This window comes from Ambystoma mexicanum, chromosome 3p, assembly GCF_040938575.1.
Source record: "Ambystoma mexicanum isolate Mex_15411 chromosome 3p, UKY_AmexF1_1, whole genome shotgun sequence".
Taxonomy (NCBI): domain Eukaryota; kingdom Metazoa; phylum Chordata; class Amphibia; order Caudata; family Ambystomatidae; genus Ambystoma; species Ambystoma mexicanum.
Window position 1 is genome coordinate 270,221,087 of NC_090925.1, and position 15,233 is coordinate 270,236,319.

At 43.9% G+C, this 15,233-nt stretch overlaps 1 protein-coding gene across 1 annotated transcript in view; it reads right to left on the reverse strand.

The window, feature by feature from the left end:
- NTSR1 (neurotensin receptor 1) overlaps positions 1-15,233 on the reverse strand; it is a 1,583,963-nt gene that overhangs the window by 75,144 nt on the left and 1,493,586 nt on the right. The window lies entirely within an intron of this gene.

The following is a 15,233-nucleotide window of genomic DNA, read 5'->3' on the forward strand; positions in this document are numbered from 1 at the left end:
CTATTGGCTCTCAGGCTGGATGGTGTGGGCTGCACTGCTAGGCTCAGCCTGCCCCAGCCAGCCTGTGAGCCATTAGCAATAACATCTGGTTGGAGCCACTGATAACAATTTGCTGTTGGAACTTCTTTTTAGACCATACAAAGTGCTGGAGCATTGACCAGATTTAAGCTGGTCAAAGTGTCAGTGATGTGACTGAATTTGTCTGATTTTAGTGCCTTTGCAATAACAAAATGTGCACAGTTGGAAGCACAGTCTTCAATAGCAGAACACATCTGGTCACTGTGGCTTCCCTAACACTCACACACTTCTTGTCTGTGTGCCATTGCAAGAAAGCACATGTTGGCTAGTGCTAGCCCTGCTATTATGATCCTTGCCTTGCAGTGAGCACTAGAACTACTGCCAATGCGTGTCTGGGATTTGCAACAACCTTACTACTTGTGCAAACCCTTCCAAGGTACCGACACTAAGAGCAAACCAGATCTTGTTATTGGGCTTGCGTTATAACCAGCAATGAATGACCAACCTCAGAGCACCCCAAGAACAAACGTCAAACAACCCTATCATATTGCCAGTTTACGTAGTCCAAGTATATGCCAGTTTAATCTTTAAACACTCCCTGTTTGAAAAACCCAGCATGCTCCGAGTTTGTTAACTACTGCATTTTCCCTTGTCACAGTCCAGTTATATTCAATGTTTTACAATCAAAGTACACTCGCAGTTTGCAAACCTCCTATGCCCTTCTGGTTTGAAAATCCTTATATACCACCAGTCTGGAATCCCATTAAGTTCCCGGTTTCACATGTCTTATATTTCAGTTTTACAACCAATGTATGTTCCTATCTTGCACAATCCCACTAATTTCCGAGGATGACATCCCATTAAGCACCTGGTTTAACACCCTCCCAATTTGTGCTAGAACATTATTTTCCTAGATCTACAATCCTAATAATTATCCATTTTGTTGAATTTCAATATATTACCATCGTCTTAATCCCTGTTTCTCACAGTTTGCATGTTATCTCCACACACACAATGCAGTTCTAATGACTGTGTTCACAATACATGCATATGTAACACTTGGCCAATTTCAGTTCACTCTCACTTTGCCTTTGCACAATTTTTGGTATACCCCCAATGTTCTATTGCACAATCCTCTTATATCCCATTTGACCAGTAACCAATTCAAGTAAACTGCAAGTTTGCCCAAATCCCAGTATAATTCCAGTCTGTGCGATTCAACCATACTCTCATATTGAATATCCAAGTGAATACTCAGTTTTCCCCTATTTGTACATATTCCCAGTTTGTCTGACACCAAAATCCTGCTACATTCCCTGCTTGGCAAACCCTTTATATTCCCAGTGTGAAAGCTCCAGTGTACTATGAAAGTAATATACCAGTTTAAAAAAAAACTATATTCCCTGTTTGACAAATATCCTTATATATGAAGCAGAATGTATATATGTGTTTGTGTATGTTTGTCAAGCTATATAAATCCACACGTCTACAAAATTTTGCATGGATTCCATGGATTCCTCATTTGTCTGGGGCAAGATTGTAGTCTATGTTTGGATGCAAATAATGTACTCCGTAGACATCCTCATTTACTGATGCTCACCCCGAGTCACTACAGTTGGTGCTAGAAGGAGACGACATTTGGAATTGTGTCTGAAGCAAAATGTTCAATGTCTTGGTTATTCCTTTGAAAAGTATTACTACTGTATACAAATCAAATGTGTTTATTAAAGCATTTTTAAAGTGAATTAAAAAAAAAATGTGTATCATGCCACTCCAAATATGGGAAATGGCAAGGTTACAGTTTACTTAAGTGCATTCACGAGAGGAGAGCACAATCTATCAATCTTTCTTGGACAATTTCTCAAATGTGCTGAAGCCATTGAGTGACTGAAACATGCTGCACAAAAAACGAACATCACTTGGAAAAGCTCCATCTGATGCAACGCGAAAATCAATATCGAGAGCTTCTGAAACACAACAACAAACAGCATCACGACGTGCCGACCAACGGACAAGAGCAACTTTCTCCAGGGCAAATGAGACACCACTCAGTTAGGACACAGGCAATGCCGGGTACTAGTAGTACATATTCTGTGTTCATAGCATTCTATAGTTATATTTGACAACCCAGTATAGTTTTAGAATGCACAGTCATGCATACTCCCAGTTTGAGAATCCCAGGCATCAAAACCTTTGTATAATCCCAATTTGCAAAATCCAAGTATTTTGCTTAGTTCTTTGTTTGACATTCCGAGTTTGCAAAATGCCACTGTATTTCCATTGTGAACATTCTAGGATAGCCTTTATTTGTTCAACAACCATGCGCTTTGTGTTTTTTATTGGGATTTGTAACGCAATGCAGGCAAACAAAATTGCACTAAAGCATAGACAAAACTCACTATCAACCAATACTACCCCATTCAACACCACCATGAGCCCAAAAGCATCAGTATAACAGAATAACCAAGCTTGATCGCTATTCAAAATTGCAGGAAGCAGTCCATTTAGCGAATACTCAGTGCTACAGAGTTCCATAACCTTGGTGCAGCTACTGCAAGCCTCTTCTATGCACAAAATGAGATGCGCAGATGACCAACAACATTATCTTTCGGACGTAAAGCTTGTAATGGACAATGGCCCTCATTACAAGTCAGGCGGTGGACCATGGTGCTATTAACACCATGGTCCATGCCGGATTCCGCCATGGTGGATGGCGGAATTACCGCCCCATTCCAAGGTGAGTGGGGCGGTAATTCCCCATTCACCATTTGCCCTTCCCCATTCCCATTTTTGCCCCATAGGGCATAATGGGGATGGGGAAGGCGCTAATTACGGCACCGTAAATTACGGTGCTGTAATTAGCACGAAGGTCGCTTAGCGCCTTGGACTTTAACGCCTGCAAAAAGCAGGCGCTAAAGTGTGAATCAGGCGTTAAGGGTTAACGGCGCCGACGGCGCCGTTAAACCCTTAACGCCTGACTTGTAATGAGGGCCAATATCTGTTAAGTTTAGTCTGCAAATACATAGGGACCTGATTGTCGAGACATTTAATAGTGAGACAGAGGATTTTTTGAAATCAGTCCCTCTGGCCACTGGAAGCCAATGAAGCGATCGATGTAAAGCAGAAGTATGATCGCAGAGAGGCAGAGTATTACAATAGCCGATTTTAGAATTGTTCAAGGAACCTACTATGCTTGGCAGATACTCAGGACCATAGTTTTGTAATTCTTGTGAATGGTCTTGAGTGCAGTAATTTAAGCTTCTGTCGGCTGCTTTTTCAAACTCCTTTTTGCTTTTAATAAAATAGCTTTGAGGTTCATGACATAATCAAAGAACTAAGGAGAGGATCACATATTGATTACCTTTATATGTGGTTTTGGCACCAATGAATCCAAGAGTCCTGCAATTCATTTGTATAGGTTTGGCAAGAGAGATTTGCACTAATGTCTGATGCATCTCATGGAAAGTAAGATTATTTGCCTCTTCACGAGTTGGGCAGTATCTGAACCGGGATACCGCCAAACTCTTTATGCGTTAGCGCCCACTCGTCCAGCGGTATTACTGCTGGATCACAGGTTGGGTGCTAACTGTTAATCCCCATTCCCCATTGGATCAGTTGTGCCGAAAATGGGCATTTTCATGGCATGTTTACCACCAACTATAAGCTGGGGGTAAACACACAAGACTTGAGATTGGACGGACCGGTAATGCAGCAGTAACACTGTTACCGACACTTTTAAGGGCTACCACCCAACTCAGGATGAGGCCGTAGGTCTTTTGCTTACCCATGCTTGTGGCTTACAGACTATCTTACTATTGGTTGCCCGGGGTATAGCAGTTCCTGCAGTCATAGAAAGTTTTTGAACCAAGGCACATGTGTGTTGTATATGATCACGACCTGCAGGTCTCTAAAGAGTAATTCATCTAGACAGTGGCTTTTCACATGGGTGGGGCAGGTAGGCAGACCGTCAAAACAATGGGATTGAAATAAATGGTTGAAACATTTAGAGTCAATAGAAGCCTCATCCTTTAGCCATATATTAAAGTCCCCTAATACCATACATGTTTTAAGTCCAGTAGATCAGATGGAAAGCTGCTCTCCAGACTATCGTAAACATGCTCTAGCTGGCATAGCGGGGTGATAACGCAATACGATGTTAAAGGATCTCTCTTCATCTAGGCAGCATCTCAAAAAGAGACATTGTGCTGAATCCAACCACTCTGCATTTTCCATAGCTCAGAGCCTATCACTAAGCCTTCTCCCTTTCCTGTTCCTTTATTAAACTAAAAAAACTCACAGTTTGACAAGAGTAACATAGCCCCAGTTTCGCACCTTCTGTATCGCCCCAGTGTGATGGCCCAGTGCGCGGTGGCTCACTAATAAACGGAGCACACTCCACATTCATCCAGAGATTTGGAACCTGAGACACATTGCATTAGCATTCTGATTATATCCCAAGGCAATCATGTGGACCTGAGTAAGCGGTTTTGACAATATTATATCACTAATGAAGCATGAGGGCGGGAGGATATCAGGCAGTTATTAGCTAATGCAGAATATTAATGGTTTATGAACGGTCATAATAGCTATATACTGGGTAATTAACACTATTAATTGCTTAACCATCACAACATTACACATTGAGAAAACATGAACTATAAAGCGTGCACATTGCGTGACGATGTTTTTTCCCCCCCGAGTATTTGTGAAGTTAGGCAAACGCATATACTCCAGTCTCCCAGAATTTCAGTTTACTCCTCGTTTGCGTAATCACATAGTGCACAATTCCAGTATATTTCCAATGTAGCTTTGCCACTCCATTCCCAGTTTGCCACCACAATACATTGCCAATTTAATAATCCCAGCGATTCCCCAGTTTGAAAAAGTATATTTTATAAAATTGTTCACAGTATCCCAATAGACACAACTCCTGTAAACACCCATTTCACAGTTGTCCAAATCTAGTACATTGTCCAGAATATACCAATATATGTCCGCTAACTAGGTTCCCAGTACAGGGCAGATTCTCTTGCTGACTTTCACGATGCCAGTATAGATATAATTTGATTATCACAGCATATTCCAAGTCTGAACAACCCATCATACTCCAAGTTTGGCAATCCCAGCATTTTCACAGTTTAGCAATCCAGCAATACACAGATTGCAATGAGTTATGAACTGGGCAACACAACTGGTTGGCCTGAGCCTATGACGGAAACGTAGCAAACAGTTATCAAAAGGGTAACCCAACTGGTGGGCTTAGCCTATGATGGAAAGATAGCAATGAGTTATGAGTTATGAGCAATGAACAATGAGTTATCAATATGGCAATATGGAAACATAATCATTCCTTTATTCTCCGGAGTAGCATAATTCTCAATTCTGTGACCTTTCTCCAAAATGGTTGCAATTGGTCAATTTGTAAGTAATGTATACATAATGAAAGTGTGTGTGATCAGCTTTAGCCTAGCTGCCACTATGCACTTGATATATCCAGGGCCATTTTAAGGAACCTTGGGGCCCAGGGCACAGACTCCTTCGGGCCCCCCTCTAAACCAAAGAAATGACGGCATTAAAAAAATCCCTGGTCACCGCCCCCACAAATCCCTTTAACCAGTACCTAACAAACTGAGCTATCTTCTGAGCAATCATAGCACTCAAATTTATCAATATGAATTTCAACTTTCAGTATGGCACATGATCTATACGTAACCCACAGAAGGGTGAGAATACTACAGAAGTTTTGCGATCATGACTGGAAAAACTGAGTACAAAAGCTTTATAGGATTAATTGATCCGAACAAAATGTACCGGTTAGTAACAGCCTGGCTGCAGGTTTGGCACCTCGCCAGCACACCATAAAACATGGCATGTGTTATTTTAGGTTTGGTAAACAAATGGGCACTGAGTGATTTCAATCAGGCAGCCATGTGGGGCCCCCTAAAGGGTGTGGCCCAGGGCACGTGCCCCTTTTGCCCTCCCATAAAGACGTCTCTGGATATATCTTCCTGTGATTTAAAAGTAAGTAATAGAGGTCTTTCTACCATACCTGTATAAAGGCCTATACACAATGTTCTTATTACAGGCTAGTTGTGACATCATGACACACGTGTAATATGACAATGGCATTACAGTTGCTCTGTAATGCGATATTACACTCCAGTTGGGACTTCACAACACCAGCTGCTTGAGCCAACACGGAGCAGAATTCCATCTGCGACTGCAGTGACACGATTCTGAAATTCCTTCCTCGTGAAAATTCATTCCCGAGACACTTTACAGCCATCAACTCGCAAGGAACGGTTTTTCGTGCTATGTTTATTTTGTGCATGGCTGGAGTTTAACACATGAGAGCATATTCCATATTCGATCCTCACAGCAGATTCCACGTTTGAAAACCCAACATACTCCAAATTGGACAATCCCAGTATTTCTGCATGTCATTACTTATGTATTCACTTTATTTGTGTTTATAGTTTGTGAAAAAATGTACACAATACAACGTATACAAACGGATACAATTCATCAATACCATCTGTACATTAATGTATGAAAATCACAATACAATACAATACATTACAACACATGATATAAAATTGTTGAAAGAATTAGCATTACACATACACATTTTCGCATAGCAGCTCATGAATCTTAATTAAAACATGTACCAAAGTAATACAGAGAGCAGCATTCCCACTCCATAATCTCTCCCAAAAAAGGAAGAGTGAGGTCCTCGTGTGTGTACAATTATTAAAGTTCAGAATTCTGAGAGAATAAGTCGCTGGCAATTAATCAGAGGGTTCTTCAGGGATTCACAAGACCCTGGGGCTCATCTCATGGGTGGTAGTCCTTAAATGCGGCGTTAACGCTATTACTGCCGCATTTAAGGGTCCGCCCAAACATGAATCTGGCATTATTTACCCCCAGCTACAAAAAAAGTATGCAGAAAATTGCGCAGAAATTACCCATTGGGTTCAATGCACCCAATGGGGAATGGGGAATTAGAGTTACCACCCAACCCGTGATCCGGCAGTATTGGGTGGTAACGCAAATACAGTTGGCCAGTATCCCACTTGGGATACCGCTCAACTCGTGATGAGGTCACCTGTGTATTCACAAAAGTGACAATGCATAGCTTTAGATTTCAATCCTCGAATTGGACCCCATCTTTGAAAGGGACCCAATAAATTCAGTGAAATCCTCAAAAAGATATGGCGATAGAAAGAATCAGGAAATTGAACCAGTTACCCTGCCAAGAGGTCTGTGCCACCTACCATTCTCAGTGTATAAGTTGTAACTTGAGATAAAATCCTGATCCCGACTCCCTTCAATGGATTTAATTGACTTGTATATACTTGCTTTATCCAGTAAATTCTTAGTCTGGGGGTCTCATAACGAGTTTGGCGGTAGCCCTTAAATGCAGCGATAATGCTATTACCGCCACATTTAAGGGCCCATCTAATCATGAGTCTGGCAGCATTTAATGGCAGGTCTAAGCTGGGGGTAAAGGTGCCAATTTAACACCCATTTGTGGTGCACTTAGGGCAGCACTATTAGCGCACGCTAATTGCGCTGAAAATGCCCCATTGGGTCCAATGGACCCAATGGGGAATGGGGAATACCCATTACCGCCTATCCCTTGATCCAGCGCTAATAGCGTGGGACCGGGTGGCAGTAACACAGAATGAAGTGTGGTGTGCATTACTTTTAGTGAGGCTGTCACGGGCCAGATTATATTTCCGTGAATTGTTTACACGAGTAGCAATAGTCATTGTGATGTCGTCCCCAGCATAAGGTGAGGGAATCACCTTTCAAGTAAAATAACATTTGGATTCAAAATACTGTAGTTGGAATCAAAACGTTGTTTTATTCAAGTAAGTCACCACAATGGAATATTGCTACTTTTCTTCTCCCAGAATTTATATCAGGGGAAATGAAGTTAGGGTGCGTGCCTTAGCAATAGCTGTAACTGAACCCACAAGTCATCAGACACCACAATCACACCAGAGGTGTCCCCACTCATTGACCTCTTTCCTTGCGGCCTCCACTGCATTCGCTCGTGTGAGTAGCGTCGCTCTAGCACTGTTTTTCACTGGCAGTGGAGTGTGATTTGCATGAGCAAGGACAAGTTGAGCCGCCACTGGGTTAACCCCCCCTATAAGACCCTACAGTTTACATAGTGGCCATGCTCTTTCCCTCTTCCTGTAAGAAAAAGGTCTACACCCTTTGGCTTTCCTGGCTTTTTGGCCTGCTATGCAGGTGACATGGTTAATGGTAAGTGATCATTGAAGTCGTAGCCAAAAACATCTGGGGGAACCACAGGATGCATACCTCTTATGCTGTAAACACAAAGTGCTATACTGGAGCCAAGAATGCACTAATAACCCGCTGCAAAGGCCCAACAATGGCTGATCAAGACCCAATGTACCCCTGCGCACAGACCCCAATGCAAGGCATAGGCTGGAAGCTAAAACAATCATTACCCAAAATGTATCACAACTCATAGCGAGTGTGTCTATAACAAGTAAAAACAAGCAAACACACACGCATGACTTCACTGGCCATGTGGCACACTGTCACCAAAAATGAATGTGCGTCAACTTGCATATGCTGGCGTCTTCATAGCACTACAGATGAAATGAATGTCGCAACGCCAATCCATGACGGCACCCTTAGCCGCTGGGTTATGGGCAATTCAGGAATGCCAGACCTCTGTGCATTAGGGGCATCCCATAACGCAGGTATGCAAGCTGCCACCCTGTAGAGGGGGCCTAGCTCCCGGGATACCGCCATCCTCCATTATGCCAGGTGACTGAAATCGAGACTGTTTGCTTGAGTAGCAGTGCAAATAATCTCCTTGATGGATAATCAGATTTAACCTGCCGATGAAAACATTCTGATATGGCTTCAGAAAATGATATTGTCCCTTTATTTCATTTCTGGCTGCAAAGCCTTTTGGAGCTTCATGTTTTTTTCATCAGAACTGCTGACAGAGATACCCCCTTTTGAAACCCACATAGTCATTTGCAATTTGATGCGCCCTGCGCACCTTCTCATTCAGCACTGGCTCAGGTGCCGCAAGAGAAGCAGAGACTGCCCTGCCATATGACTCATTGCAGTAAGGCTTCCTGGAATTCCACCAGCTCTCACACATTTCCATCTTCTAAAATAAGATCCACAGCTGCAATTTCAAAATGTACCAGGGCTGCCACCTGGTTCTTTTCGTCTGATGACAGGCAATCCTCAGCTAATGACAGGGCAGAGAGAGTGAAGATTATTTAGTTAAACAAATATGATTTCTTGCTTCAACAAATTGTTATTAAAGTTCACTAATTGAATTCTGGTTGATAAAGAACCTATTTCATTTTCTGGTTGAAGTTACACAATAAAGTCTAGTCACACTCTGTAAAGTCTAGTCACACTCTGTAAAGGTTAGTCAAATGGCCTCATTACAACCCACGCGTTAAGGGGTTAACGGCGCCGCAAAAGGTGTCGGCGCCGTTAAACCCTTAACGCCTGATTACGAGGTCCCTTTGCGGGTTGCACTTTAACGCCTGCTTTTAGCAGTCGTTAAAAAACCAACCCGCAAAGGGACCTAGGAGCTAATTACGGCACCGTAATTTACGGTGCCGTAATTAGCGCCTTCCCCATTCCCATTGAGCCCTATGGGGGCAAAAATGGGAATGGGGAAGGGCCCATGGTGAATGGGGAATTACCACCCCGCCATCCTTGGAATGGGGCGGTAATTCCGCCATTCACCATGGCGGAGTTGGTAATTTACCGGCGTCAACCATGGCGCTAATAGCGCCATGGTTAACGCCAGGGTCGTAATGAGGCCCAAAGACTGTAAAAGGTTAGTCAAACATGGTAAAGGCTACTCAGCAGCCCTCTATGTATTTGGATTTGTTTGAGAGACATGAATGGAAACTGTGTGCATCCGGTCAACAGCAGGCAGCGCATTACCAGGACTGGGTGTTTAAAAAAAAAATGTATAGGTGATTTAATATGCACCTATACACGTGTGTGTCTCAAGATGCATCAAAGGAAGGCGGATTACGGTGCAACGATCCTACTAGGCCTTGTTCGTTCAGATCATGCAAGTGCAGGTTATTTATAATGTACTTGGTTTCAAGCGCGCATCCGGGATTCGAAACTGTGTTGCTAGCCTTCCAAGACCCACACGTTTCCATATAGCTATCTTCCCTACCCTAACAATAATGATACAGCCAGGCACCATACGACTACTATGGTGGTGATGGGTGCAGTATAAATATTGGATAACATAATTGGGCACATAAACTAGGTGCTAGTGATTGGTGGAGGTGGGAACATCGATGGGAGGCAGAAGACACGAGTGACATTGGCCCTCATTCCGAGTTTGGAGGTAGCCATGGGGCTATTTGCGCCATGGCTGCCTCCAAAACCGGGTCCAGCACCGGTCTGCTTGAATGGGGACTTACCGGGTCATTCCGACCCTGGAGGACCCGGTAAGTCCCCATTCAACCAACCATTCCCCAATCTCATTTGAGCCGCTATAGGGCTCAATGGGAATGGGGAAGGCGCTAATAACGGGCCCACAAATAGCAGGACCGTTATTAGCGCCCTGGTCCCTTAGCGGGACCCATAAAGGATGTGTGGTAAGACCACACGTCCTTTACGGTTTCCGCTAAGGGACCTCGGAATTGGGCGGTAAGGGATTACCGGCACTGGTCTCCTTACCAGTGCACATTATCCCTTACCGCCCAATTTAGAACAACACCCATTATATTGTTAGTACAGGCTATACAATGAAATGCAATCATGTACGGGGTGGAGAGGCCAATAAAAGGGCAGGGATGGTGTCACCCCCATCCCACCAGAGAGTAGGGGATTGTTTTTAAAGCAGTGTAGAAGATCTGATCCTTAGCTATCAACTCCATGCTCTGGGCCAGGAAAGGCAAGTGGTTCAGTATAAACACGACACCCCAACCTGTGCATGTGCACCTCCTCTCAGTTTGCCTGAGTCTAAGAACACATGCATCTTGTGTTGCACCGTGAGTCCTCACTCCCAGATGCTCCAGTTCCCAGGCAGAGTCTCAGGCACCAACCCATGTCACTGCTCTAATTCCTGACGCTGGGATCAAAATTAATATTGGATAAACAGGATTGAAAAGCAGTTCCTGGGTATCCACCATTAGCTACTGACCAGGAGCTACCTCTGGGGAATGAGGAGCTAGTACATAGTGCTCCACATATCTAACTTCCACATAAGATGCAAAAATATAATGGTATGGATTGTTTATGAACCCATAAGCTTTAACATTGCCTCAATGTGTCCGAATGTGTGTGTATAGAGTGTCCCAAGGCACAGATTTAAATTCACCTAAGTGTGTTTGTTCATCATCACTTGGACAGGGGAACCAAAAGTAGCACCTGGAGGGTCTTGGTGCATAGTTTACAAGTGGCCCTATGTCATGTGTGAAACTGTGACCCAGTCCTGGTTTATAACTTTGCATGCTGGGAATTGTAGGCTCCTACTTACGATGGGGAAAAATGCACAAGGGGCTCAAGATGTCACATGATGCAATGCAGCCAGGCAGTTATGAAGAGGACAGATCACTGAGCACTATGAATGATGACTAAGGATGTCCTAAACTGACAGTGCACGTGATAGCTAAGTAGAGTTGCACACAACCTATTTACGGTTACATGCAGAAAGGAAAATACTGCTGGACTCGCTGTATAGAGAGGCCCCATTAATAGGATTTAGGATGACAATGAAGCTGCATCAGCAACGCACGGAATTGAAAGAGGATGTGGTACAACCCTCATGCAAGAACCCAGGAAACAACCACACAGGTATGCCAAATGAGAAATTATATCGTGCCTCCTATTGCAATGAATATATGTATATTGGCCTACGCCAAGCTGCTTGTAAGTCACCTGCGAAGAAATCCGTGTTGCAAGGTCCTGACCTTAAAATCAATGTAAGCCGCCATTTTAGGTCAATCCGCCATTTAGGTTCGCTCTGTAAAGTCACCCTGTGAATTAAAATGGTGGACGATGTCATTCCGAAATACAACATGGCTGTCATGACCTCTGCATGTAGCTAATATATAACTTGCTTGCAGGCCACTTGTTGAGGTCACAAATTGAGACCTTGTCCTTGAAGATCTTTGTATGTTCCTTTGTAACCCGTGTTCGGTGTATTTCCTTTTGGGGTACTCAGCCTCGATATTTTGATTTTGTTTTCACAGGTAGGCATTGGAAAGTGTCACTTGACTGAATGCCTGCAACATCTGCCTCAAACCCCAACTTTTAAAACGCCATGCTTAGCACTCTCTAAGCTTGAGAACTGCAAACCCCACAGTTACTTTAAGTGACCCAGAGCATATCTCAAAACAGCCATGAAGGGCACCTTTTCTTTACTTCTTCCCAACTGGGGGTTCGGGCCTGGGCCCTGCTGGTAACACTCCTATGCCAGATCATACAGTGCCGTCTCACAGGGGGTGGACTGCTTTTGTTTATTTGTATAGACTCGTTGGGACATGACACCCAGGCCATTGCTGAGCCACCACAAAGTTCTGCTCTGAAGTGATCTGTTTGTCTCCTACCATTGGACATTGATTGTGTCTGTACAGGCAATGGACAGGAGGTGTGGGGAAGTAGTCCTGAGCATGTGCCTTAACAGCTGCGAATGGCCAGTGATTGGAAGAGGCGAGATGCCTAAAGCTGCATGCTGTGGGGGGAAAATGGCAATCTAATGGTGGTCTTATAAATGCATTTTTTAATTATGTTTTCGTCAGTCTAGATAGTACTGTTGTAGCACAGAGGTGTGAGGTAGACTATGGGAGGAAAGGAAGGACCCAGGTAAGGAGTTTGAATTGGAGGGTGAGTATGGCGATGGTGGGGAGCAGGTGGTAGGAGGGGGGATAAGGGGACAGGGCAGGGGGCACATAGTTCCACTAATTTTTGACACTTCTATCCCTGGCCTATAATCCTGGACAGTGGGCATGTCCGTTAAGAGGTGCTGCAAATGGGTTAATGGAAAGGATTTGACCTTGCTGACGTACAGAGACGTGGCAGGACATACCACAGACTAATAAACTGTGCCTGCAACTGCATTGTTAACAAAGGGGCCGGCAATTGAGGCCCATGGGCACGTAGCGCTTTATAAGAATTAAATACATACATAAAAAAACATTACTAATGCAAAGCATTTCATTGTTAGAAAATGCAATTTTCTATGCATATATTTTTGGGAAATTGACAACATGGTGGGGGTTTTAGCACCTGCATATCTGGGGTGGGGTCAGGAGACAGGTCATTCTCAGTAAGAAGTGTGTGGTTTTAGACGTGAAGGAGAGCGTAAACTCCTTTTAACATTGTACTTTGTCAGAAAGTCTGGTAACGGACACTATTAAAAGCAGTCCACTAGGGTCATTAGAAAGTGTACAAAAGTTAGATTGCTCCATACCAGTAATTAGACCCTGGCCTCTGTCTCCTCCAAACATGAAGGGTTTGCCTTCTCTCCCTCCTCACCCTCTGACGTTAGTCTACTTGCACCCCTGCATCCAGGTGAGGTGTGGAGAGCCATGTAGGTGAGTATCAGTGGCACAACATCCACTGACCAGACCCACCTTTAGACCTTCCGAAATGTTGGGTTATGTTGACTTGACCTGTCTGAACTACAGAGTCATGGCAGAACAGGACCGGAAACAGCCAAAAAACAGGGCTGCACTGTTAACAAAGGCCCCACAGTTAGTAAAGTGAAGCATTTCATTAGCACCCATTCGTATGCATACATTTTTAGGCAATTGAAATCATGATGGGGTGTTAGTACTTTCATCAGGGGAGTTATTAGCAAGGCATGGGGGACAGGAAACAGCTCATCCTCACACAGCAGTTCATAAGTGTGTGTTTCAGACACAGAATGAGTTAACAGCTTGTAACATTGAAGCTGCACTACAATAGTCCCATTAGAATATGTAAAGAAGTTAGGTGCACCCAAAAATAAGATTGCCCCTCCACCTGCAGTCGCCAAAGTTAGCCCCTTGAAGAGCTGTACCCCCTGCACTCTCCTATCCCTAAATTCCACACCTGATGCTCTGCGGTGCTATTGAGCAAAAACAAAATTGTGCAACCTGGGGACTCCTCCCTTTGGGCTCAATCCGAGACATTCCCACCAACGGGCTCGGCAATTATGCCAAAGAAGGTCGCACCTACGTAGACGTGCAGTGAAGTTGGCGTGGTGAGTATGGGGATCAGTGAGGGGAGCGATATACCAGTGCTGGTAGGATTCTTAGTGGTTTGTGTTGGTTATGCCTGGTGGGGAAATTCCAAGATCTGTTAGGAGACAGAACTGGAACACTGGAAGAGCTGCGTGTGTGGGGGCGGGGCAGAAGCAGTGTGAGATAGAGCTAAAGATGTAGTCCCATGCAATGAGTTACAACACCCAAGCTCCTGTTGGAGGGTTGGTGTTGGCAGGTATAAAGCTGCCGCGCGTGTGTTGTCGTCTGCAGGTGTAGGAGTGAACAGTGAGCCGGTTCTGGGATGGGGCTCTTGTAGAGTCCTGTTACTGAAATGTTGGGCCAGTCTGAAATGGTACATTTCAATTTGTGTTGTTATCCATAGAGGTGAGGTATTGTCACTGTGCTGGGTTTCATTTTATAATGATTGTGGGGTGGTGTCATTGTCTCATGTCTGTTACAGAGAAATGTTTGGGAAGAATGACCTCTGATTTGCAAGGCTTTCATAATTTAGTTGTAGTCTGCAAGTGGTGTGCAGGGTTGGTGCTCTAATCAGCCTTTGGCTCCAGGTTGGCTATTTTGTTATTAAAATCCCAGTTCCCTGCCCCTTGGGAGCTGCATGGCAATGTTTGTCTGAGTGGTTCTAGTTGGTCACAGAGTCCCAGCCAGGGATGGTTGGATGTTGAAGATCTTACTTAGTCTTTTGTTTATGAGGGGCCATTCTGTATTTTTTAGTCTAGTGGAGGAATGGCTAAGGGCAAAACCCATCACATCTGAACTTCTATGAATTATAGTGAATTTCCCATATATTGCATAATTACGCCAAGCTGATGAGACAAGGCCAGTGCCTGACTTTTCACCCACTCTTTAACTTGTAGTTTATATAGTTTCAAAATAATTGGAAAACCAAGATATATAAAACTGTCTACCTTTTCTAACACATTGTTGCCAATCCGCCATTGAAACAGCAATGTTTGTTTTCTCTGA